The sequence below is a fragment of the Mastigoproctus giganteus genome, chromosome 11 (genome assembly GCF_048544385.1).
Source record: "Mastigoproctus giganteus isolate SK-2022 chromosome 11, ASM4854438v1, whole genome shotgun sequence".
In the NCBI taxonomy this organism is placed as follows: domain Eukaryota; kingdom Metazoa; phylum Arthropoda; class Arachnida; order Uropygi; family Thelyphonidae; genus Mastigoproctus; species Mastigoproctus giganteus.
The window spans coordinates 128,230,577-128,257,248 of record NC_143585.1 but is presented as its reverse complement, the minus strand read 5'-3'; positions in this window follow the sequence as shown (position 1 = coordinate 128,257,248).

Below are 26,672 nucleotides of genomic sequence, written 5' to 3'. Positions count from 1 at the left end.
GGAACATTTATTGGAAATGCAAGGAAAGCTAGGAGACTTTTTAATATCGGACTCTCGGGAATATATGAGAAAATTTCCCAAAAAACACAAGATCTAAAGGGAGCGATGAATATCTAATAATATAAGAAGTTAAAAATGAGAAAATGAAATGGGTGGTTATATCACGGTAAGGAGGATATGACGGAACAAGGTTCAAAGCTGAAAAGAAATGTTTGGAGACTGATTACTGGTATGCGATATTAAACTTGCTTATGAGAAGAATAGGCAGACAACCAGCAGGAATCAGTTGTTGAGTTAAATGATAAGGAATAAAAGTATTTCTGAAATGAGTAAATTAGAGACTAGTAAATCAAAATTAGAGATATTGACATTAGAATGAACTTGGGAGTAGAAAGTTTGAGGGCGAAGATGACTACATTTGAGATGGGTTGGACACATGACGAGTATGAACTTGAACAGAATACCAAGACGAATGTTTGAGATGAAAATGGAAAAGAAGAGGCAGAGAGGAAGACCCCGGAAAAGATGGAGATACCACATTAGGGATGATGTGGAAACGAAGTGGAATTGAGTGGAAGAGAATAACAGAAGATAAGATTTGGGAATATAGAAAAATGTGGAAGGCTTTGACTCACCTGACCCGACCTTAGGTTGGAACAGCGAGGAAGATGCAGAGTAAATCAGAGGATAAAAGAGTTCCAGTCTAACTCTCTATTGCATCTGAAAAATATAATAGAAGTATAATTCACGAAAGAAAAACTTTTAATATATAGAGTGGAAAACGAGGAGCGTAGTCCAATAACCTAGTTGTTCGAAAGTAGCTTCTGGTAGGCCGAGAAAATATGCTCCCTTCGTTCATCTTGCAGTGTGCAGTTACTTACAGAGAAATGTCAGGATATCTGAAACTGTTCTTTCATAAGGTTGAAATCCTGGGTGTCCCAGAAGTAATAGGGCAGTTATTTTAATTTATTTTTATTATTTTTATTGTTAGTTGTACAACAACCAGCGGTAATCACAATTTTTATTACAAAACGTCGACACAAAACAAACAAACAATTTCGGGCAGGGTAATCAATTGATCCACCCTGTCCAATCTACTGCTGAGGAAAATGTTCATCTAACCAGTTGCGTGCTAAGAAACTGTAATGGAGTGGAGCTCCATCGTGCTGTTAGCTATATTGCTATATAACTTTCTATATTGCAAAGAAAGTGGCGGTGAATCTGTACCACCTTAATATCAGAACTCATTCTGAATCTTTATATACGCACTTTTCCGCATAATATATCACTGTAGTAGGCATATCAAGTAGGACGATTAGAAATGAACAGAGTACTCGTAATTGTAAATCTTGCGATTTACAACCACGAGTACTCTGTTCAATTACGAGTAAAATAAAAAGCTAGGGTTAAAATAAGGACTACCTCCTTCATAATTAATGTTACATTCTCCCCTAACATGATGTTCTACTAAACTTTCAGCCTTATTTCATTAGTACTTATTTTTAAACACTTGTAGCGATTTTCATCACCCAAGATTAATACTCTATTTAACGCTAAAGCATGCGTAGTGCTAACACACATACACACACAAAATGCAAAGTGCCAAAACCCAACACATGAACCGAGCTTTGCTATCATCATGTAGGAACAGTGGAAATCACCAGATCAACCACTCCGTGGGGCCCAAGGAGTCAGACGCCATCGGACTTAAGAATATGACTCGTACGACTCCTTGTTAAGTGTAGCGAGCACGTTAGGACCATTCCGAAATTTGACTGGGATAGAACTTATAGTTTTATCTCTGATAGAGTTGGCGCACTATGGCCATAGTTGCCGATGCGCCTAATAAGTCCCTAAACAAACAAACAACAGCCTCTGATAGAAAAATCCGAAAACTGGTTCTCCACGTTTGTTTGTTTTTTGGGGGGGTGGAAGAGTAATAAGAACACACCGGTTAAACTTAAGGTTTCGGCTGGACAGCGCGATAAATACCTTATATTATCTAAGTTTTCTTATTTTAAAACATAACATCCTTTTCTGTTAACTGGAGTAAAAAAAACGAATAATTTTTATGCATTATCAGTATTATATTTTTCCTCCTTCTCACCCCATGGAATTAGTTATCTTAGTTCATGGATAATTGCTGCCTCAGGAAATTAAGTATTATTAGATGGTGCTGCATGCGAAAATAAGCGATTATTGTTATTCCGCATCGTAGTTTGTTTCCCTTTCCCTTCAGTTCTGCTATTGGGCTGACTTCTCCTTTTTGACGGTGTCTACTTATATAGACTTTGTACCATCGAGTCTTTTGGCCTCTACATGCTTATTTTTTGAAAATACTCTATTTTGAAGATATTTTTTATAGGTTTTGTGTGTGTGACGAACACCTGGATGTTTATTGTCCACTCTTGGTAGGCCTGAAACTGTGAATACGTGATTGTTTTCATGACTTGAAAAAGGATATTATATTAATGGATTAAGTTCCATTGAGAGACATTTCCAAGTTTCTCAACTGGCCCATCAGGAACATTGCATCATTGTTAATCCATCCGCTATTTCAACTGTTCTATTTGTAAATAACTGAAAGTGTTAAAAGATCTCCACCACCATGTATCATTGATTATTTAATATTCAATAGCCTTTGGCTTACCGACTTTGATGACAAATAGACAGAAATCCTTTTAAACGCACCAATATGGACAAATCAGAAGAGTTACTTTAAAATAAGGAACTGTTGCAACGAAGTTGGTTGGTTGTTGTAGAGTTTTAGGCCCATCGGCAGCTGTGGTGATATTGAGCCTTATATATAATATATCTGTAAATTTCATGTGTTCTGTGGTCGATTTGCTGTTTTCTGGATGAAAAAGCCGAGTTTCCAGCAGAAAAAAAAAACATCATTCCTTCGCCTGAGACTGACTAACTTAGCTACGTTGTCAAAAAGGCCCATAAAAATTTCTCCTGTCATTGATGGGAATTGAACTCAGGTCTTTTCTACCCGGTATGGGATGGACGGTGGAAATTTAAATAAATTTTCACCGCCCAGATGAATGAAGCGAAAATATCTATTACACTTTCAACAGAACAACAAATAACCATTGATAAAGTCGTACACAGGAGAAAAACATAAAAGTACCACGAACATGACTCGATTGTTTAATTGAAAAACTAAAATTACAGTTGTTTATGGAGTTGATCAACGAAAATTTATATTCATTAGCTGCCTGTCCATTAGCTGTTTCTCTACCAGTCCTTTCGTAATCAATTTATGCGATGGTTGATATAAAAATTAATACATAATTCTAACATAAGCGTGTATGAAGGTTTAAGCGTTGTTAAGCCCGATTTCTGAACAGTTTCTAAATATTCTGCTTAAATCAGAAAAGCAAAAAAAGTTTCTAGAAAAGCTAAGAGCAGTAGCTCGGTGAAAGTGAAAAGGAACACGTGAAGTTTACTGTGCTATGTCGCTGAAATTTCTGTTAGAACACAGAGCCTGTATAGCCAGAGTGCCCGTGGCGGTTTGCCGCTCCTCTTCCTTTATCAGTTGATGCACAGTTGACTTAAATTATTAGCCTCACTGTTGCCAGTAAACCCATAACTTCCGGGCACGGACAGCGATGCGACGACAATGCTTGCTAAGGTCGGTTTTGCGGTGTAGATAAGGGTTAAATGTTTCAAGGTGAGTACTAAACATGACTGCGTTTAACTTTCCTTTGTGTTGGACCATTATGGAAATACATTAACGGTGTAGGGAAATAACTGCTCCTTTTCTGGATAGCAAATTAGATAGAAAATCTTTCGAATGTATACGCGGAGGGGTGGGGAATGATTAATTTACCAATTTATTTTGAAAGCCGAGATGAAATAATCTTTAATTAAGTTCAAAATCTCAGCAAAGAATTTATTTATCTGCGGAAGAGATTTCGAATCTGTTGTAATGATCCTGTCCACTGGGTGTCATCTGGATTCATTTCGTTCAGAGTGCAATAAAGGGCAAGGGGATAGGAAATCGTTTAAAGGTTTTTATAATCAGTATTCGAACAATTAATTTTGATTCGTTTTCTTTTTCTTATTTAACTCCTCAATAATTTTATTTCTAAATTTGTCTATATCTTATTTGCTTTAATTTTTTAATCTTTCTGTTTTTAATTTCTCTGTACCGGGCGCTTCTAAAGTCTTTGATCGTTTTTAAAAATGTATAGTTAAAAAACCATTAATACTTAGTCTCTGTTATAAAAACAGTGTCATTAATGCCCAATATGCTGCGTGACATTTGCCGTTCTTGAAAAATCATGAACTGAGACTTAATACCAATATGCATTGTCTATTTTTAATGAACCAGTAAGAAATTCATTAAGAACAGATAATATATATATATATATATATATATATATATATATATATATATATATATATATATAACAACTCCCACGAGCTCCTATCTAAAACACAATTTAATACTAATCTTTCGATCTCGAACAGATGAATGGGAATTTCCCGAATGATGTCTTTCTCACAAATAGTTCTTCCAAAATCTCTTACCTCTCACGAACGCAGAATAAAATTTGGAATTCGATGAAAAACAGACTGAAAGAACAGTGATAATAGTTCTGTAATGCACATGATATATCAACATACTCGCGGGTAACACAGTGGTTATGATCACTGTCCTTCCACACCGTGTGGAAAAGGCCTGGTTTGAATCCTGTTTCGACAGGAGGATATTTTTTTTTTTCAGAAGTTTTCACAGCATGGCCATCTTCCCAGATGAGGGTATGTGCGGTTTTATCTCAGACTCCTGTTTTTCATCTAGCAAACAGACAACTCGATCGAATAATACATTCTAAAACGGATGCGATATGCTGGAACTTCATGGTCTTAGTTTTTGATGCTTAATACTCATAGACAGAAGGCCTCCGTAGTCAAGTGGTCAGGGGCGGGACTACACCAGCACACTCTCTTAGAGTAAACCGGGTTTCAAGCCCCTGACTGCTAAATACGGTCGATCTGCCAACCCGCACTGGACCAGGTGGCAGATTATTGTCCATTTCCCTCAACGTAAATTGTTGAGGCGGCTTCCATCCAGCAGTGGATTGATAATGGCTGCTGCTTACCTTTTTTTTTTTTACTCACAGACATATCAACAAGAGAAGCATATGATGCGACAATAAAGAATTCTCTGTAGCTTTAATCGGGCAAAAGAAAAGTCGAGGACTATCCTTCCTAAAATTAACTGAGTACTTCCAGTATTAATGGGTAATATCTTTATATCATCTGGTCTAATTATTAATGGATTAAGTTTAATGTACGTCACAAGCAAATGTTTGATTTTCTATATTACCTTAAATTGACTCGGGTTTGATTACCGTGCTTTTTTTAAAATTTAATTGGCTCTTCAGATGTGAAGAATGGTTATTAATCAAAACCAAGGATTCCTTTTTTAGTTCGGCTTTGGTTCCTATATTCATTGAAAAAAAATTAAATATATATTTATATTAATTAAAATATATTAACAGTTAATATTTATGAAAATTTGAGACAGAAAACACAAAATACGGATATTTAACTTCATATTTAAATTCATCATTGATTAATCTAGCAAAACGTATAATACAATACACCTTTATTCTTAGGTAGGTTATATAAGTATTTGTGACACCATTAATAGCCCATATTTTCCAAGTATTACATTACATATAAAATTAATATTAATACAGCACACAGACACAGAAAATGAAGATACTGTGAAGAACAACAGTTATTTAATTTGGCTGTTTATTCAAATGAAATGCCTGGCGAAATATATCGAGAACTGGAAAGCTTAAAAGAAAAGCAGTTTAAAATATGGGATAGTAGGCTAGCGTCTGGAAGCACGTGCGACATCGTGGTTTGCAGATTTGATTGATGAACGTTGATGGTATTAAAAATAAGTTTCATAAAACAACCGTAAATTGTCTTACCAAAACAAAAACCCAGCGCAAATGGTAACTAGATAGTAATTATGATGTATGATGTGGTGTTTGGTTGTGAGTGATAAAGTTCGCAGAAGTGTCAATGGTAAACAGAAAGATGATACTACTGTGATAGTGTGGGCATGACGAGTCTGATAGGGGAAGATTAATGACTTGGAAGTGGTTACTAGAAGTTGTTGGAAAATTACGGATGTGTAAATAAAGAAGCAGTCTGTCTGCAAATTATCACACATTTTTAGTTACCCCTTGAGGAAAAGCGTCATGCGAAGCATCTTCATTGCATTCGTGGTAAATTTTGTCTGATAAGAGTCTCTGTTTTTGTTTTGGCTATCCCCAAACTTAATGAAATATAAAAATCGCATTCTCAAGATTAGACACACTCTGAATCAATAAGACTTTATTGCCTTTCGATAATACGACCCTATATATAGCCAATAGCCAGGGGTTTCACACCGCGGAAGCTGAAATTAAAGCAGATAGGCTCACGAAAATTCTTGATTCTCTAGACTTTTGGTCAAAATTTACCAAATATTTCATAATTCAGAGTGATAGACAATTAAAGATGAATAAATATTGTAAATTAGAATATTAAATATGTATAAAGTAGAATAGAAAGTATACGAAATTTAAAAAAAAAAATGTATTAGAAAATAATGACACTTTTCAACTGGATATCCGGCGGTATAATGGTGAATAAATCCTCTGCTATCCAATATTATACCAGCACCGACATCTTTTCTGTATTTTTGTTATAGATAAATTGATGGAGATCTGCATACAGTTCCTGGACAGCCTTAATCATGCTGGGTGGGGGAATGAAGTGATCAGCTAGGCGGAGAGAAGAAAAGACTGAGGATTTGATGCGGGATCCTCCAATGACAAATCATCCAGAAATCAGAGCTGGTGTAACCTGTAATCTGCTTTATGGTGGTAGTCGGTCTTCTTTCTTCAACATTTATTTATTATTATTATTTTAACATATAATACACACAACAAGCCTGAGCCCAGTTAAAGTGTATAACAGAACAGAAAAAATATAACAGAACAAAGGTTGTACAAAACAAAAATAAACAGTAGAATAACACACTTTGTACAATGAAAGTTCATTCAAACGGGAAAAGACCAATTCAAGGAAATAAACAAGGTATTCATGGTATCAAGTCCAGTTACACGAAGAAAATCGCAGAAAACGGGTAGATGAAGGAGACATCATCATATACACACGAATTAATGAGGATATCTTTGACCAGAACTCATTGATCAGCAAATAGTTCTGTGAAAATCTTTCCTGTTCACAGCCATATCAAGATCAAACTTGTTTATGAGTGCCAATGTTCTTTTAAAGAAAGAGTTCCTGGATATCTCTAATCTAGAGTTACAGATGTGGAATCTAGTCTTCTGTCTAGTAGCCACCGCTGGAGCGTGAAGATCAATATGGCACAGAAGATCCGGCAGGTAGGTTGAACCAGTGAAGATATGGTACAGCAATTTTAGATCGAGAACAGTTCGCCGAGTTTCAAAATATTGAAGCTTGAAGTAGGAACAGAGATTCGGGTAGAAGATTCGGTGGTAAAACATTGGATTACATCTGGAAAGATAGTGAATGAATTTCATCTGCAGCGATTCTATTTGCTGTATCAAGTATGCATAGGGTGAGTTCCATGTAGGAGAAGCAAGCATAGGGAGTACAATTCTTTGGAATAGGAGCACAGAGAACGAAGGATCTTGAAATCTGTACGTCTGCCGTTTAATGAAGCCGATTTGTTTTTTCGCTTGGTTTAATATATTTCTAACATGTTTATGAAACCTACATCCACCGGTAAAAGTAACTCCCAGATCTTTAATTTCGGCATCTCCTTGATGTAATATTGATTAACTAAAATCTTAGTTTTCCGCGAAATATGCAAAATAAATAGAGCTGTATTTCCTATGATTAACCGCCAGATCATTCAAAGCAACCCAGTTAGCGAAAGAGTTGGTAGGCCGCTGAAGGTTAATATCATCTTGACTGTTGATACGTGAATATAGTTTCACATCGTCGAAAACATTAAGATCTTAATACCACCTCTCTCAATAAATTGCGGTAGATCATTGACAAAGATGGTGAATAAAAGAGGCCCAAGAGATGAACCCTGTGGTAGTCCTTCCGATGTAAAAAATTCCCTTGAGATATTTCCTGTCCGATGATCACCCTATGTTTTCGATATGAAATATAAATCATCAACAAGGATAGTAGAGGGTCAAGTATTCCTTAGTGGCTTAGTTTTTTTAGCAAGTTGATTGTGCAGTACACTGTCGAAAGCCTTAATAAGGTTTGTGTTGATTACATCAACCTGTCCTATTTAATTTTTTGGTGTGTAATTGAGGGCAATTGTAATGGTGGTAGTGAGTATATCATGTTTGAGTGCAAGCCACCTGATAATTTAGTAGACATCAGACTGAATGCTGCGAACCGTGGATGCGGAAGCTGAAACTCATATCTCTGAGGCATTACTTTGCGATGAATGTGGAGTTAGCGACATAGGTAAAGGATCTTATTGGACGAATTCTTGAATTTTAGTTTGGTTATTAGCAATGTCTTTCGTTTGAATGCATTACTTTACAAGACCTTTTAATAAACAACGTTTTTGTTGTAGACTTCCCTAAATGAAGGTCTGAATATGCCAAATGCAAAAGATAAAGTTCCATTTTACCCTTCTGTATTAGATTAGTTAATCAGTAGATGCCTTTCCCAGTATGCACATTTATTTATATCACCCATTTCTATCACTTTATTCAAGTTTTCCGTCAAAATAATCAAGGAACAGTTAGGAAATGGGGATAAAACACACGGCTGGATTTGATCACGAATTAATAAAAGCATACACACGAAACTCTTATCTATTAAGCTGCTGGTTCAGTTGGTGTTATAATATCCCGATTCAAAATGTCAGTTAGTCATTTGTATAAACGTATGAATTACTTAATTCGTATTTAAAAATTAACTCATTAATTTCTGGTTTAATATCCTAAACTTGATTCCTGTTTGAGACTTTGCATCTTTGTAGATGCAGAACTTTGAGGCCAATATAATTCACCAATATGTATTCAAGAATGGTTTTGATAATGTATAACAGATCACTTTAGATTAAATTTTAACTCAACAACCAAGATTTTAAGAATAAATAATACAAACTTTGCTGGAATCTGTTTTTTTTTAAATTACTGTTGTGCAATTTTATGTACTTTTCCACTTTCTTAAACTGAAAATCAGTGTACAAAAGCAGCCTCGGGATTTCAAACAGGACCAGATAGGCCAAATACTAAAACAGTATACGCACTAAAATATCCTCTTAAAAACAAAACAAAAAAATATACTATATGTTCTCCAAGTCTTACAGATTTAGAGAATTATAAATTTCGTCGTAGTCACTGGTAAATAGAACTCTGCCTTCTGCCTGAGTTGAGACCGCACAATCTTCTGACTAGCTTCGTTGTGTTCATAACTCATCGCAAGATATGCAACAAATCTGATCGAACGGCTTCAAGCCTTCCTTTCATCAGAGGTGCGAAGGTACAATGGCATTAATTAACCTTTCTAGTATTTAGATGTGACAGCCACACACCCAGTAGCATTAACAGCTGGTGCAATTAAGCTGTTAGTTTCTTCATTTAAAAGACGTTGAGCGTCAAATTAAATTATACCGACTCATGATATTAATTCCAATTAAATTAAATTGTACTCATAAAAATGACGATAATGCTCTAAGTAGCATAGAACATAAAGAGGCCGCTGCATCATCACTTTACCTCCACAAGATGACGTGACGCAAGAGCTACTTAAGAATCTCTGCCCCTGTTCCCCTAAATTACCTGACGGAACGTGGCCTCAGTTGTTGTTGTTGTACAAAAGGCTGCACGTATCTAAGATTTCGCTAATTTTCATAATGCGTAAGCTGCAAACAAATTATTATGTCGAATAGTCTACGCTATCTTCTTTTACGTGCTTGCGAACTTGGTTCATTAAGATTTCCTGGTGCAGTATATTACTTTTTCGCTTAACCCTTGACAGCTTCAGAGTTGACTGTAGATTGCACCAAATTAGACGGACCAGAAATCTGGTACGCTGATATCTGCTTTTCTTACTTCTAATTCCTTATTTGATCCCAGTTTTTGCATTTTTGCATGTTTTATGGAGATACCCTCAATTCGAAATGAAGTTGGCTATTGTTTTTGTGAATGTTTACCCGCTAAGCTTTCGAAACAAGAAGCACTAGAAAATTCCTCTTAGTTTATTCGCTGCCACTTTTAAATATGAGAAATATGTTGACTGTTTGACAAATAGGATGAAATTTTGAAAACTTTTCTTCACAGCTCCTCTTTGCGCTAAGTAAAAATATTTTGCTACTCCATTATTACTATTCCAGAGTAGGATCTACGGAAGTTTTCTATTCTATTCAACTATTCTATTCAGGTATTATGGTTTTGTAAGGAAACCACTAAGTGTACGCTTGAATTTTGTCAAAATTTGGTTTACCAGATCTAATCTAGTGATACAATCCACCGTCAAGCACACAATCGTAAATTTGACAGTGGCTAAAGTTTTGGACAGCTACCAAATTTAATCATCTAACTGTTAGTTATATATTTATTAGTATCACTAATAAATGTATAACTATCGCCATATATGATTGCCTTATAACCACAACTCTAGAAAGGGAATCAATTCCGATAATTTTCGTAGTCAGCTCCCCCATTACCTCAGGGCTCTCACCATCTCATCACCATCCTCCCCACACCGGGTAGAAAAGACCTGAGTTTGAATCCCGTCAATGACGGAAGAAATTTTTATGGGCCTTTCCTTTCCTCGCCTGGTAGAATGTTTTTTTCCCCCGGAAACTGGAGTTTTTAGTCCAGCAAATCGCCCACAGAACACATGCAATTTTGAGACATTATATACATCGCAATGTGGCCTAAATTGCTGATGCGCCAAATCCAAAAACAACCAACCATTCACACCACCGATATTGGGTGAATCATCCTAATAGGCTATGTGCCTTTCGGCTGTACAAGTGCGAGTTCATTGGCACATTTGTATGTTGTGCGGGTGAAAAAATCTGGAAATAACTCAAGGGAAAACCTCCATTCTCTCTTCCTAAGAATGGCCAAGAAACTATAGTTCTGATTGAAAAATCCAGAAATGTTCCTCCAGTCACAAACGGGAATCGAATTCATACCTCCCTCATGAAATGAGTAAATAAATAAATCTTCTATTTATACTCCTGGACGATTACACAATCAGAGGAGTTCACAAGATATATCAGAGTAGCGGGTGGCGATATAGCGTGGCCACTAAACTACTACTCAAGGCGGATGGTACTTTTAAAATCTTTTAAATACGGAGCACTCAATTTGGCGGAAAACAGTTTTACATCTTGTGTTGTACCGTCAAACACTTTATTTTGGTGAGCACTGTTTTAACATGGATTGGATATTTTCACTAGGATTAGAGAGCAGCGCAGACAGAGAAAGAATGTCTTCATCTCAAATACTCAGAGACATTTGTGTATTGAGTATAGTGGAATTTGCTCTGAAATTTGGCGTTTATACCTACATTGAGTTGCAAATTTATCCCTGTCCAATTCACTTGATTCTAATATTTGGATGGCTTGTAGTGGCTGCGCAGGTTCTGAACCTGCCGCTCTTTTTAAGGCTATGCAATTTTGGCAGCAGCATTGGGTTGATCTCAAGGATTGTGCATTAAGGATGCGTCAAGTACAGAGATCCCAGAAATTCAGGGTTGAAATGACGCCGTTTAGAAGCTTGGTAGAAGTTGTGGGCCTTCTGATGTTTATAGTGGTTGGCAGTTTAGGTTAACTCCATTTATCCCACCATTTAGGTCCTTCGCATTTGTGGAGGAATATGGTATTTATGAAGGGCCGACTTAAATATCCAGCCCTTTTCGGCATAGATTTTTTTTGCTCTCAGAGCTGCTTCCTTCCAAATTTCTGATGCATAGAACACCGCAATGTAATTTTATTCGTTATATTTATTCTTTACTCTTCGTTGATTAGAATCTGAGGCTTTACGGAAAGAGGGCAGAATTTTGGTTGGTGACCATTTAAAAGAGACTATCTTCATCTCAGTTTTACTGGCTGTCGCAGTCCTAACTATTCAAGGTAGAAAGCTAACTCAGTGATTATTATACACACAATTAGTAGTGTTGGCTGGGTCAGCTTCTGGCAGGACGGAGGTCGGTATCTTGATGTCATCTGCATAAACCAAAATATCTTCCGTGAAATCGATGAAATGAGCGTAGCCGTGAAAATCAGTCTGGACAAAACTCCTCCTTGCAGAATACAAGGGTTATTTTTCTAGCGCAAACTGATTTGTTGTTCCTGAGGTATGCAGGATTCTGTAAGTCGTTAAGGATCTTATAAAGACCAGAATATTTCCAGGAATGTGGAAAAATGATCCCAGCAGAGTAAGAAGTGTTTTTACTTTGATGCTGTTAAAACGATTAAGTGCGAGGTGAGACTTGGCCAGTAGACTTGCGCCTGTGGAGTTGTTAGCCAATGCGCGTAGTGATATTGTGGAGACTTCGTTAACACACGTAGAATTGATTTTTTCAGTATTTTGCATAGCGTTGATGGCAATGATATGGGCTGGAATTCCTCTGTGGCACGGGCACTGACATCTTCTGTAGAAGTCTAATGAATTATTTGTTCCAGAAGAGAGAGTGAGGGAGTGCCTGTTTTTGAGAGTATTGCATTAAATATGCTTATCAGTAGATCGACATTGTATAAGATGAGAGACTTCACAATAAAATGTGGTGTTGCATCGATTACTACGGATACTGTTTCGCGAATGGATTTTATGACGAAGATTATTTGTTGCCTGTTAAATTGGATTGTATCCAGTTTGGAAAGTTGGTTTGGTTCTGTGTCGGGTCAAGTTAGTAGCTCCATTCGGATCTGCTGAGGACCTAGCCATTTAATTTATATTCATCCACTCTTCGAGATCTAAATTTGCAGATATATTGCTGGAGAACTTCAGATATGATTTTTTCCTATCTTTAGGATTCTGTTATTATGCTTCTTTATAGCTGTCGCTTATTGAAGACAGCCCGCGTTCTAGATTGTGATGCCCTGCTTTTTATAGAGCCTCATTGTTTCCATAAGTTATGGAAAGCTTGTTTTTTTTGGCAAAATAGGCCTCCAGTTGCGGCTCCACTATGTTCTGGATGTGATGTTAATACTTCTAAGTGTTGTAAATAATGCAGCTGTAATTAGCCATTTTGTTATGAGACTACTGCAAGATGTACTGGACAATTTTCAAGTGTATTCCACGGGATGCTATTAGATGTTGAAATTCGCCGTCGGTACAGGTACAAGGAAGACGATCGACTCGTGGTCTGACATAAATGCAGTCTCAGGCTTTTAATCTAAGTTACAATGGTGTTGGTGGAGTTTAAGATTAAGTCCAGTGTGTTGTCGCCTCTAGTTAGCTGATTGTGTAGTAATTTTAGGCCAGTAGGGGTGATCAATTTGATCAATTGCTTCCAATAACTTATTCATTTAGGAGTTGGATTGAAATTGTGCTTCAAAGCCCAAGATATATATATATATATATATATATTTTTTTTTTTTTTTTGAACCCCAAACACGAGAAGTATTAGCACCTATAGTACTTAGTACCGTGCTTGGGTTGGAGGTTGAGAAGACGAAAGAAGATAATATGCAGCCGATTCATCAGCCATCTTATTGATTGCTTGGTCATTTGGACAAGGTGAGGTCTGGGTTATTCCTGAGTCGAAGGCGCCTCCGTAGGCAGGAGCAGCAGTGCGTAGCACACGCTTCTTGATCAGGCTGGGGTTCGAGCCCGTGACCACCAAATATGGAGGATGCGGAAAGGTCAGGGAATGACCACCGCATATCCATGGAGCAATATGTCCTTAGTTGCTAATGCTTATAAAAACCAACAATAACAACAGCCTGAGGCGACCAGTAAAACTAACCTTAATTGTGAAAAGTAAGGCTTCAAACAACTGGAGGTCTTCCGGTGAATAGTATGGCTTCAAACATATGAGTCTGACTGGAAGGGGTGTGTACTTTATATCTTTAATGAGGATGGTTGCACCTCTTCTGGACGACTTTTTTCACTGGTTCAAGCCATTTCGGTAATACAAACTGTGTGTGTCATTTCGGAAAAGAGGATTTGCTCTAGAGTACTGAGCTTATTACGGATATATGCACACACACAAAATTTGATTCGGTAGAAGACTTTCAGCATGTACTAGCAAGAGGTGATTCCTAGGACACTGATGCCATTGATTGTTTCTTCTTAGCCACTTCTACTCTCGTCTCGAACCCTGATAAGGACTATGGATGGTTGAATTAGAGAAATGCAAAGAAATGAATAAAAAATGCGTATAAAGATAACTTTAGTTATATGTGAGGCAAATTATAGATGACCTTTATGTTATTGTTGATAACATTAACAACTATCGATTTTTTGGTGAAGATGAATAAATTATAGATACTGCATAACTGCGCACGCAGTAATCGCTTACAAATAGGCACAGTTGCCTATGGTTCCCTCTTCATGGATTCTATTCAAGGTTGTTTATCAGAATTTATGATAGAATGAGATTCTATTTACCAACTTACTCAATACACAAAGAGGAACAATGTTTCTAACTGACCTGGCCAATATGAAATTCGTTCATTATTAATCACGTAGACCTAAACGTTGCAAAACATTGACGTTTATCGAACTCTTGCAATGGTCTCAAGAAATCCATGCCGATACTTCCTTGAGAATAATTATAAAGTTTTAAATTTATGCGATTTTTTTTAAGGATTCATTATGATCGAATATTTAATGCGTTGATCATACTTCTTAACAAAATAATATCACAGGTAGCAGTAACACTGTGATGGTAATGCATGAACGCGGGATTACTTCCTATTCAGATGATGCACCCCTTCAAGAATCTACGATCATCTGATGATTGATCTTGTGTCTGTTTGGGGTGGAGTAAGCCAATATCTTAAAGAGCACATTGATGGGAACAAACCTTGAACAGCTGAATCTTGAAAGGTTAATGCTGTAATCGGTAATATTCCCATTAATATGTTAAGCAAAGTTACAGTATTAGTTTTATTTCTGTAAATTGAACCTTTAATACTCAGCCGTATGATAGTCCTTGAGTACCTCAAGATATTGTCGTTTCATCTTTGATGCTAATCTAACTAATGTACATATAATCAACTTATTTTTCTGGAGCCTACTTTTAGCTGATACATAAAATGAATTTGCTTTAAGCTTTAGGAAGACACCCGATTAGATTGTGATGTTCCTGTTGCTAATTTTCTTCAACAACAAATGACAGAAATAGATTTCACTTAATTTCAACTTTCAGTTCCATAAACCAGTATTTTTATGAGCGTATATTAGTCTGAATGACATTGACGTAGGAATAGTAGGTCTGTTTAGTTGTAGAATGACTGTTTTTCAATCTCCACGATTTAGTATCATACCTTGATTACAATTACTGAATCCACTACCGTTCTATCAGAAATGAACATCAAAGTGAATAAAAAAGGCTAATTGGCTTAAATGGCAATAAAACTTCCCTGTGGTATGAAATGGATGGGTTTTACTTTTGTTTGTTCACAGTTTCCTATTTTAATGTCTTCCTTCCGCTTCTTACGTTCATTTGAAATCATTAAAGGCAAGTGATTCCAGAAACTACTCCGGGAAATAAAGAGCAAGCAAAATATTCAGACGCTGCGTTTTTTCCTCGCTAAAGAGGATTACTTTCATTTAACGTTTTTATCTAAGTTATAAGAGAGAGAGAGAGAGAGAAAGAGAGAGAGAGAGATGAAATGGGAAATGTTTGTCGGCTGTGTCTTAATTAAAAATATGGAAGCAGTTATCGGCCGAAGCTAATTACATCGCATGAAAGAATCTCTCGACTGTCTTGGAGTACCATACATCATTGGTCTCTTGATCAAAACAGATGAAGGGAGGGAGCAGCGAAAAAACCTTGCATAAATAGAGCATTTAATAAACACGACAACATTTGACAACAGTTTCATAAGAGGAAGCAATTCGGAGCAAGTAATTTGAGGCGTCTCTCATTTTCTAGCGGCCTTCTTCTCTTTCAAGACTCTCATCAGTGATATCGAGCAGAGAGTGGAGCAAATTAGGAGTAATTACCTCTCTCGTTGCTGTGCCGTCTAACAAGGTTGTATCAGTTTAATATTTAACCAAACCCCATTCTCTCTCTCGAGCTTCGGTGCGATGCTCGTACTGGTTCTTTGAGCGGAGAAAGTGGAGGTGAAAATAATTGGAGAGCTGGTATGTTGGGCAACAAACGCTACCCCTCTCGTGTTCTGTACCGTTCCTTTAAGAGTGTCAACGCTTTAAGCGGATGTCATACTGTAATGAGATAGTATCGCATGATCTGTTTCAGTTTCATCTGGTGCAGCTAAAAATAATCCTTCCTCCCCTTCTCTCCTTTCCCCTACCGTACAATCTACGGAGATGACAACAGCGGGGATGCGTAACTGAGGGTGGTTAACGAGATTTTTTCGTCCTTGGAAAACGGAGGTAATTACCAGTCCGGCTGGACTGCGGCACCTGTTTCTGAGAGCCAATTACATGCAGCGCCTAATATCGAACTGTCTTTAATTTTTGGCTTCGAAAGAAAGTGACAGTCCATTAGGATGATATCTGTTATATTAGCATACAAACGTCACGAAGTGTTTTTGCTTCCTTCAAAAGTTTTTCTATCATTTTTATACTTTCGTTTTTCCTCCATGGGCTTGAGAAAACTTTGCGCAATATTTTGTGCACTGTAGCCTGGAAATTAGAAAGACAGATGCACTGGATATCTTTTCTCCGCATTTTTAATTCGAAATTTTTGCGTTCTTTCAAATATATTTATCGCAAACTATTTTTGTCTGAATAAATTCATTCCTAAACGCTTTTGTTATTTGTATTTAAATGATTAATAATAACTCAAGTTGATGCGATATAGTTAAGCTATCATAATGATTATCTTTAAACTTGTTTGAATGCGCACACTAATTGGTATTCATACATTAAACAATATTTAAAGGGAAAAAATCCCGATGTATGAAAACATTACGTCGAGGAGAAAATGCGAACAATGTGGAAAAAAAATCAGAAATATCTAGATTCAAGTATAAAAGAGATTTAAATGGAGTTAATATGCTTTTATCAACGCGTGGCTGAGTTAGTCGGTCTCAGGCGTGTGTAGCAAAGTCCCTTTCCTACCGGGAACTCAGGTTTTTCATCCAGAAAACAGGCCTTTGACTAGGGAACACATGCTACCTATGGACATAGTGGACACTTTTTTTTCCCCTTTTAAAAATTAATAATTGGAAAACTGTACGCCATATTGGAAACTGTATTTTGCATTTTTATCGATATACGTGATTTTTTTTCAAACAATGAAGAATTAGTTTAAATTAGATCATCCCAAGCTAATCGATTTATTCACTCCAATAAACAAAATAGTAGTTTTATCAAATTAGTTTTTCACTACATTAGTTAGTTTTGTCTTCAATATGTAGCTCTAACTTAAGGAATAGTCCAGTCAAGTTTATTTTAAAATATTGCCTAATTCTTCTTCATGTGCCTTGTTCGGTCCCCACAGATGTTGGTGATTACTAAGGAGACAGCATTTTTGTCCTCCGCTAGTCTGATCAGGTCTGCATGTCGCGTGCCAATCCATTGTTGAATATTATGAGGCTAAGACATTCATCTCCTACCACTCCCCCGTTTGCCTGCAATTTTGCCTTTTATTATCAATTGCGGTAGATGATATTTCTCTCCCTATGAAATGTAGCCAGGTTAAGAAATATTCCTACATTTGATGGTAGTTATTAATGTTCGTGCTCTGCTGAGGACTTCGTTGTTGTATACTGAGTCCATCCATGGTATTCGCAACATCCAGCGATCTACTCACATTTCGAAAGCCTCTAATCGGTTCAGGGAACTCGCCGTGAAGGGCCATGTCTCAACACCTAATAAAAGTACGGACTAGGTGTAGCATTTGACCATTCGTTGCCTTAATTTCAGTTTCAGGTTGTCATTGAAAGAAGTGACCTCATTTTCTTGAATGTTTGATTGCCTAAGATAAAGAACTTGTAATTAAACTTTATTACTACAATATGGTGTTATTGCAGCGTTCCAAAAACAGATAAATGTCTGAAGGTTTTCTTGTTTGAGAAGAGCCACATTAAACATACTGAAAGGCTTCTTGAAGAAGGTCACTTAACTCCTAAGCCTAGAATTGGTCGTCTACCAGCATAATAAGAAGTGATCTAAACAATTAATGAGGTGCTGCAACGATAATATTATTATAATTGTTTTAAAGTTCCACTAGGTAAGCTGTGTCCATACGTATGTGTGTTATGTCTGTAGAGGTGGGCATTTATTGGCCGATTTACATGTGGTACCGGCTGGGAAACCTAGAATAACTCAAGGGGAAATCCTACTCCCTCCATCTGAGATCAGCTAAATACAGCCTCGATTGAAGGGGACTGCTGAAATTCATCCAGTTATGGACGACACTCCAAACGAGTGATATGTGGTGAAACCACTGTATATTATCACGGACGTCAAACAACAATAAGCCAAATCAAATTCGTTGAGATTGTCTGGTGATCGACATATGTTTCTGTGAGTGGAGATTCTTTAAAGGCATTTTGAGACATGCGCAATTAACAGCACACGATATTTTATTGCGGAACATAATCATTCTAGAGATTAATAAAGGAGGTTTACGTGGAAGCCCAATTTTTATGCAGTGCTTTCAATAATTTTTTATTGTTCAAAACCGTTCCACAAATATAATTATAATATAAAGACCGTTTTTCGGTGCTACATGCAGATTTTCAGTGTTATTATTTACTTTTTAGTGAGAAAGAACTTGACTTTATAACCACCGTACATGAGTTTCAAATGATCTCATTTATTTACATATCTAATGCAAAATAAGTTCACAATTAAAGTGCATGATGGCACCAGTTTCCATGGAAAACAAGACACCATGGTTGCCATGGTCTTAAATTTCAAATAAACTATATTTTTCTCTATAAGGCAAGCTATGATGCTCATTGTATGCGTTTATAATGCTATTTATTTGGAATTGAAATCGTAATGACATGTTTCAATATATGGGACTAATGCATTTTGTAACAAATTCAGTTCGATTCTAGTTACTGTTAATGAAGAGACAGATAACAAAGTTTAACCCCGTACTGACGTAGAGCTCGCATGGAAGTGGCTTGAATGCTTTGGTTCCAGAAGAACAGCCGAAAGCAATTCTCCTAGAATCTGGGCTTTATAATATGTACTGCTTGTTGGATGTTCGCGAATCTTCCACCAAGACAGGATACAGCTAAAGCGATCCCTTTTCGATCCAAAGACTGTAAGGCGATTAAGCACAAATTCAGATTCTGATAGGCTTGTATTGAGAGCTTTAAGAACAGAGTTGATTCCCTCGAAGGAATCAAAACAAGGAACCCATCAAACACTCATCCGCTCACCTCAACGCTTGCGCCTACAATTGTGCAACAGACAACACAGCGGAATCCCCAATGACAGAAAGTGCTGGTGCTACAGACAGTAGTTACTGTTGGTGATTCTGTTGTCAGGAAACAGGAAATATTTTTCGCAAAAAGAATAGGACAAGTTTATATCTACCAGGAGCTTATGTTGTTAATGGCGTTAAAGAACATTTATCTTTAAGGCGCAAAATATCATATCGTTGTGCACTTCGGAAATAATGATATTAAAATGGAAGATTTGAGGACATAGCTAATGGGTAAAGGATTCGTTGAGTAAAAGTTACAGGCTAGGATTAAATTTGAAAGTTTATGCAATTATGCTCAGATTCGATAGGATGGAATACATAATGAAAGCCTTGTCAATCATTTTGGCCCTGGTGAGCTGTGCAAAGCTCATGAGACAATTTCTCTTAGCATGGTCTATGCTTGTTAACGGGAGAGACTATTTGCTGGAATGGGATGCACTTAAATAATTGGGGTATGAGAACATTTTCTGATGCTTATCAAAGCATCAATAGCTAGGTCAGAAATTGTTAGTTTTGATGTGGATATACAGACCAATAATTTAACGGTAGCCGCATGCAGAGGTGAAATTGACTCTTGCGCTGCGCCTATTAGGATATGCAGCTTGAAAAGCAAGATGTGGAGAATTTAGAAGGCCTCTTAGGCTACTCATCGGAGAAGCAAATATGTTGGCTGTGTTAACGTTACTTAGAGCAGAAACAGTTGCACATACGCTCGCTTGTGCACTAAAGCCAGCAGTACACTGGTGTGCAAAATTTAAGGACCAGTCAGGTTTTCATTTGTAGCTTCTCATAGGAGTGGCCTGGATATGGGAAAAGCATACCCAAAGGAACCTCGTGAGGTACAGAAATGATGAAGGAAACAACGACACAACAAAGGAAACAAAACGGTAAAGAGGGACTTTATTCAAAAATGGCAACATGGCACTGGCTGCCATGATACAGATGCATCACTGCCAGAGATGGAACAAACGGAAGAGCTGGTCCTCAGTAGGAGATATGGCCACCGCTAATGTCGGTGCAGGCTTTGTATCGCCTGTCCATACCTAGAACAATGTTGTTGATAATTTCTTGCGGTAACATGGTCCATTCCTCTGTCAGCGCCATCTTCCGGTGGTGAACATTTTCTGGTGAGTGTGGATGTACCGCTAGGCGTCTCCCCAGAGAGTCCCATATGTTTTCGATGGGATTTAGATCGGTGTAACGGAGAGGCCAATCCATAAGAGCAATGTTCTTCCTTTCCAAAAGCATATCACAGCTGCAGTGCGATAGGGTGTGGCGTTATCATCCATAAACACGAACTCGGGGCCAATGGCACCTCAGAACAGACGCACATGGGGAAGGATTACCTCAGTACAGTAGCGTGCACCGGTTACAGTACCGCCTTGCAGTATCTGGAGTTGTGTACGTCCATCCAAGATAACGCCTCCCCAGACGAGAGCACCTCAACCGCCATATCGATCCTTTCAGTGATGTTTTGCGGGGTGATAGCGTGTTACAACCTCTCGCCAGATTAGCTGACGTGCATAAATACACTATTCTGCAAAAAACATGAACCAAGTCATTGCGTTTTTGGGGACTTTACTATTGCTATTAGCGGTTCAAACATCAGCCAAAAAAAAAAAAAATCGCAAATGCAAATCTCCCATTTCATAAATCCATCCCCTCCATTGTTAGAGTGGATGGATTATTAAGTTTTGATAAAAAGCAAGTGGTATTTTGTGCCCTTCCTCCTTATAAGCGTCTTTGGTTTGTTATAATTAGCACACTAGTTCATCCGAGAGGTGTTCAACTCGGCTGTTTACCAGCCACTAGTGCACGGGGTGGCACATTGGTTATAAACATCTTCTTCCCTAAATTAGGTGGAAAAAGCCTGGTTTGAATCATCCCCTTCAATAACACGGTTCAAACCTCAGCCTTTTCATTCCATGGTTGAGCTAGTCGGTCTCAAGCATGAATAACAAGGTTTTATCCCCATTAACTTGAGGTTTTCATCAAGAAAAACAGGCAAATCGACCAGACACGCAATTTGTGGACATATTAAATATGAGAGATGAGTTGGTTCTCAAGTCAAGTGACCTTACCACAGTTATTTTTAATGCCCACCCACTGCAGCGTTACGGTGGTAGTCACTTCAAAGAACGCATACAGATTCCTTGCATTGTTTCTTTGGAGGGTGTATGGCCACTTCCATAAAATTAACCTAATATCGTCACATAGAATTATCTAGAACGCCAACTCAATTGTCCAAAACTTGTACATTTCAATGATACTCTTTTTGGGGAAGTGAACAATGAAAGTTATTCTTGCATTTACATTGAGGACTGCTTTTAAAATGATATATTGTTATACTATGTTGTGTTTGGAGAATCACCAGAAACGGCTATCTATACCTTTTTGGCTTTAGGTAGTGGCGTGTGATGACGAAATGGATTGTATTTCCTGTTTAGGACAGTTAAAGGTAAGGTGGTTTTAATTTCATTTCGCAATCCATTCTTTTCTTCAATTGTGAGGAATCTATTTTAGTTTCCATAGTTCCATTATCTCATGGGAACTTAGGAATTTCTAATCACACATTTCAAATTTGTGAGAAAATATAATATTTTTTCAATATGATCCTCTGCAAGAGGTGGGGAATTACCGTACGTAGAACGAGTAAAGTTGAGCAGTAGTGTGTAAGCTTAAATCAGTTTCTTTTAGTATTATTCGCCCTTGGTTGATCTTACTTGAATGACAGTTTTATTAACTATTTTTATTTGTTTTAAAATTATCGTGAAGTTTATCTAATTAAGATCCACAAATTAAAAGTTAACAACAACATGCGTGCCGAATAATGTCTTCTCATCACTCGGCTGTATTGATGAATAAAATGCAATGGCTCTAAAGGTTTTAAAAATGCGAAATTCATAAAAACAAATTTTAATACTTGTGGAAATCAGAACATACTTGAATTCCATGTGCCTAGGTAACACTTTTCAATGACAAAATGAAACCTTTCATCATTAACCTCATTAACTCATCATATTGACTTAGAAGGAATCTAAGTAAGAATGGAGAAACGAGATCTTCGATGACAAGTTGAGTCCCATGTTTCGCAAATTGAAAGTTATCTATTACCTATTTAACTTCCAATTCTTATTTCTGAAGACACTGTTATTACCAGCTCGAAGGTGCTAGGAATTTCTGTTATTCTTCAATTCTTCGCTTTCATAAATAATTCCTTTCTTTTGGTATCATTTATCCCTCTAAAATTTAGATTAAGTATATAAGTCCATCAACACTCAAGTACAACAATCTACGAAAAGACAGATTTCTTCATAAATTGTAATGTGATTGAAGTGTTGAGGAGTGAATAATCACTGTGTCAATTAATGGGAGACAAATCAAGGGCGAGGGGTATAAGAAATCAAACATTTAAAAAAAAAACTCATCTTCAGAGCGAGCCCAGTGGAAACTGTTCAACATATGGCATACTGTATTCACATAGCGGAAACTTAAATATTTTTCTGGAACAGTTGGATTATAGTTGGGAGGTATTCCGATCACTTTAACCTTTGCAATAAGATTTTTATCTCATGAGGAGACAACAAAACTGGTCTTTTTGTTATCAATTTCAGAAAACCGTTGAGTTTTGTTCCTTAAAGATCTGGTTAACTTTAGAAAGTATCATTAATTTCTATTTGACGGATTCGATGCGGACCACATGGATAAAATCAGACGGATTCATTTATAAGTGATATCTTTCAAGGTCCTCCTTTCTGGAGTCTTCAATATAAGATCTGTATCGCTAGCCTAACTGGGATGCACGACTTTGGTTTATTGGTCACTATCAAATCACTGAAATCGTAGATCATATCTTTATTTGTTTCATTTATACAAATTTAAAATAACTTTGCTTTTTTGGTTGTATGCTTGTACTGGATAACATGAAAATTATAAAGATCCACTGGCTCGAATAAAAGGTGCAACTATTTAAATGCTTTACTTATTGAGAATTTTACTGGAACAGTTGGATTATAGTTAGGAGTTATTTCGATCATTTAACCTACCTCTGCAATAACACAGATTTTTATCTCATGAGACAACAAAGCAGGATCTCATGAGACAACAAAGCAGGTCGTTTTGTTTTTTATCAGTTTCAGTAAAACCATTGAGTCTTGGTCCTTAAAGATCTCGTTAACGTTTAGAAAGTATCATTAATTTCTATTTGACGGATTCGATGCGGACCAGATGGATAGAATCACACGGATTCATTTATAAGTGATATCTTTCAAGGTCCTCCGTTCTGGAGTCTTCAATATAAGATCTGTATCGCTAGCCTAACTGGGATGCACGACTTTGGTTTATTGGTCACTATCAAATCACTGAAATCGTAGATCATATCTTTATTTGTTTTATTTATACAAATTTAAAATAACTTTGCTTTTTGGTTGTATGCTTGTACTGGATAGCATTCAAATGATAAAGTTTCACTGGAAAATACACAGTCGCCTGGAAACTAATTCTCTGATAACGCGGTGCTGGAGACAAACAGTGATACTCCCAATCCCATCGTCGAAGAGAAATTTGATGATCGGCATAAGGTGTCTGATTAGGCAATGTTCCTTGGACATATCGCTTGTGCTGCGTGATTAGAATGGGAATCAGTTTGAGTGGACGAATGATTCAGTTACAGTTTTTCTGTATTTTCTGTTTTGTTTCTGATCCGTGCTCTGAATGCAACTAAGCACTACAGCATTGAAATGACTGATTTATCTATTTATACAATGCCAGTTCCAGTAGGGTAGGACGCTAAGGACATCCATTTCAAAAGCCTTTATGTATATTTTTAATATCATTTAGTCTATACAACGATATTTTTCTATTATGTTTTTTAAATTGCCATTCAAAAGAAAGATAACTAGAATCCACTTACTAGAACTCCCCATATGTATAGCCCGCCGTCTTATAGATTAAGAAGAAAATTTAAGATCAATATCTCGCAAGCTGTTCAGAATGTATATTTTAGACAAGTCAGGATTTTGTGAGTTGGCGAGGAAATGAAAAGCTGATGTTATTTCTTTTTTATATTAAAAGAGATAAAAAGTCTCTAGTACTTAATATAGATTACAAAAATGTTAAGAATTATAAGTTCCCTTGATAAATATGATTTTTACTTAGGAATCTTAATAGAGATTGTACCTTAAATTTAGACGCACCAAAATTTTAAGTTTGGGTAAAGAAAATTGGAGTTCTCATACTAATCAAAGAGTGTACCCTCTAGTTATAACTTAAAGGTCGTTATTAATAACGAGTCTATCTATTTAATCTTTAGTGATAATATTTACTAATTATTGTCCAATTTTCCTTTAGCTTCTATATTTACTTTCTTTCATAGCCAGTTAGCATCGTGATCTTATTAACGAACTGAGGTTCCTATATATTAACATGGCCTAGCGTTATAAATCTCCGACCCTTATATTAAGCAAAAACTTAATTATAGGAATTTTAGATGTATGATGTAATTTGTAGAATAGCCTGTCTTTCTATAAAGACGGTGATTAACAGCTTCCGTAGATGGCATCTTGATTAATGTTATCTGCGTGCACTTCGGAATATATATGGTGTTTAGCGTTGGAAAGAATGCCACAGTTTACATGATTTTTTCCCACTTATCACCTTTGGAGATAGCAAATGTATTTCAGTGATATTATTAATTGAGGGGAAATCCAGAACGAATTCCAGGTTACGTATATTTTAGAAAGGAATTCTCGAAAAGCTAGTTATTTTATTTATATCAGTTTAAACCTCTAATGGATTTATATCTAAAGATCCCCTTTAGCTGTTCATTATACTGACAAATTAATGGCAAAGTGTTTCACAGAGCGCATTGCATAGTTATTGATTGCCTTGTTAACAAAACAGTAAATTAAATAAATCAAGGGGAAATCGGCAAAATATAACTTCTCAATCAATATACAAGGTCCTTTTGAAAGGTACTGTCAAACTACGAGAACGTGTTCTACTGAGCATAAGGATGTTAGAAGTTCTCATGGACATAGAATGATTTCACTTCCGAGTTACAGCCTGCTTTCTTTTTAAGTAGGATGACAAGTACGATGACGGGCAAATTTGAAACTGTTGCATATTTGATTCACTGTTCATGCGTACACATTACAGAATCAATTCACCTACTCCTAGATTCGACAACTGTTTCTAAAAGTGAGCTGTTGGTTGTTCTGTTTAGCTCGTTCTCGAGTTACCTGCAAGTGAATCGGCATTTCGGTTGTTATTTTCAATCCACGCGTTATTTTTATCTTGACTATAAATAAAAGGTATTCTGAAGCTGAAAATGACATTCATTTCTAAAATGATGATGTCTAGCCACGGATACTTTTTTGCAACTATTTGGCATGTTTTGAAGTGGCAGGATCGTTTTCACCTGTTGCTGCTGATTGGGGAAGAACCAGAACTGTCTGAATACTTGCTTTAGGGAAACAAGTGGGGGCCCTGGAACTTATACTATAAATTTAGTAGCAGTATTAGTTATTGTACATTAAATTGTATGTAAAATTCTTCGTGAGTAGAGTAGTACCTCCATATCACGTGCAGCGAATACAGGCTCTCTCACAAGGTAGTTTTTTTCAACCATGTGTTGTGTTTTGTCTGTGGCTTCTGCATTCTGCGCAGCGGTGTATCAAACCTTCTTTTCTGTGTTGTCTACTTTTTAAGGATGAATCGCAATTCACAAGAGGTGCTATTCTGAATTTCCACAACACTCACTAGTTGTTGTTGTTGTTGTTATTTGGTTTTTAGGAGCATTAGCAACTAAGGCCATATTGCTCCGGGATATGCGGTGGTCATTCCCTGACCTTTCCGCGTCCTTCGTATTTGGTGGTGACGGGCTCGAACCCCGGTCTAATCAAGAAGCGTGTGCTACGCACTGCTGCTCCTTCCCACCTGGCTACGGAGGCGCCCGTCACTCACTAGTGGATGGGGGAACATATCATGTTATCACCCGGTGTCGGTATCAGCAGAAGGTTCGGTTAACGATACTACATTTAGTAGCATCGGCCTTTCCACACGAACCTAAGCCCATGAAAATTCCATTGTGT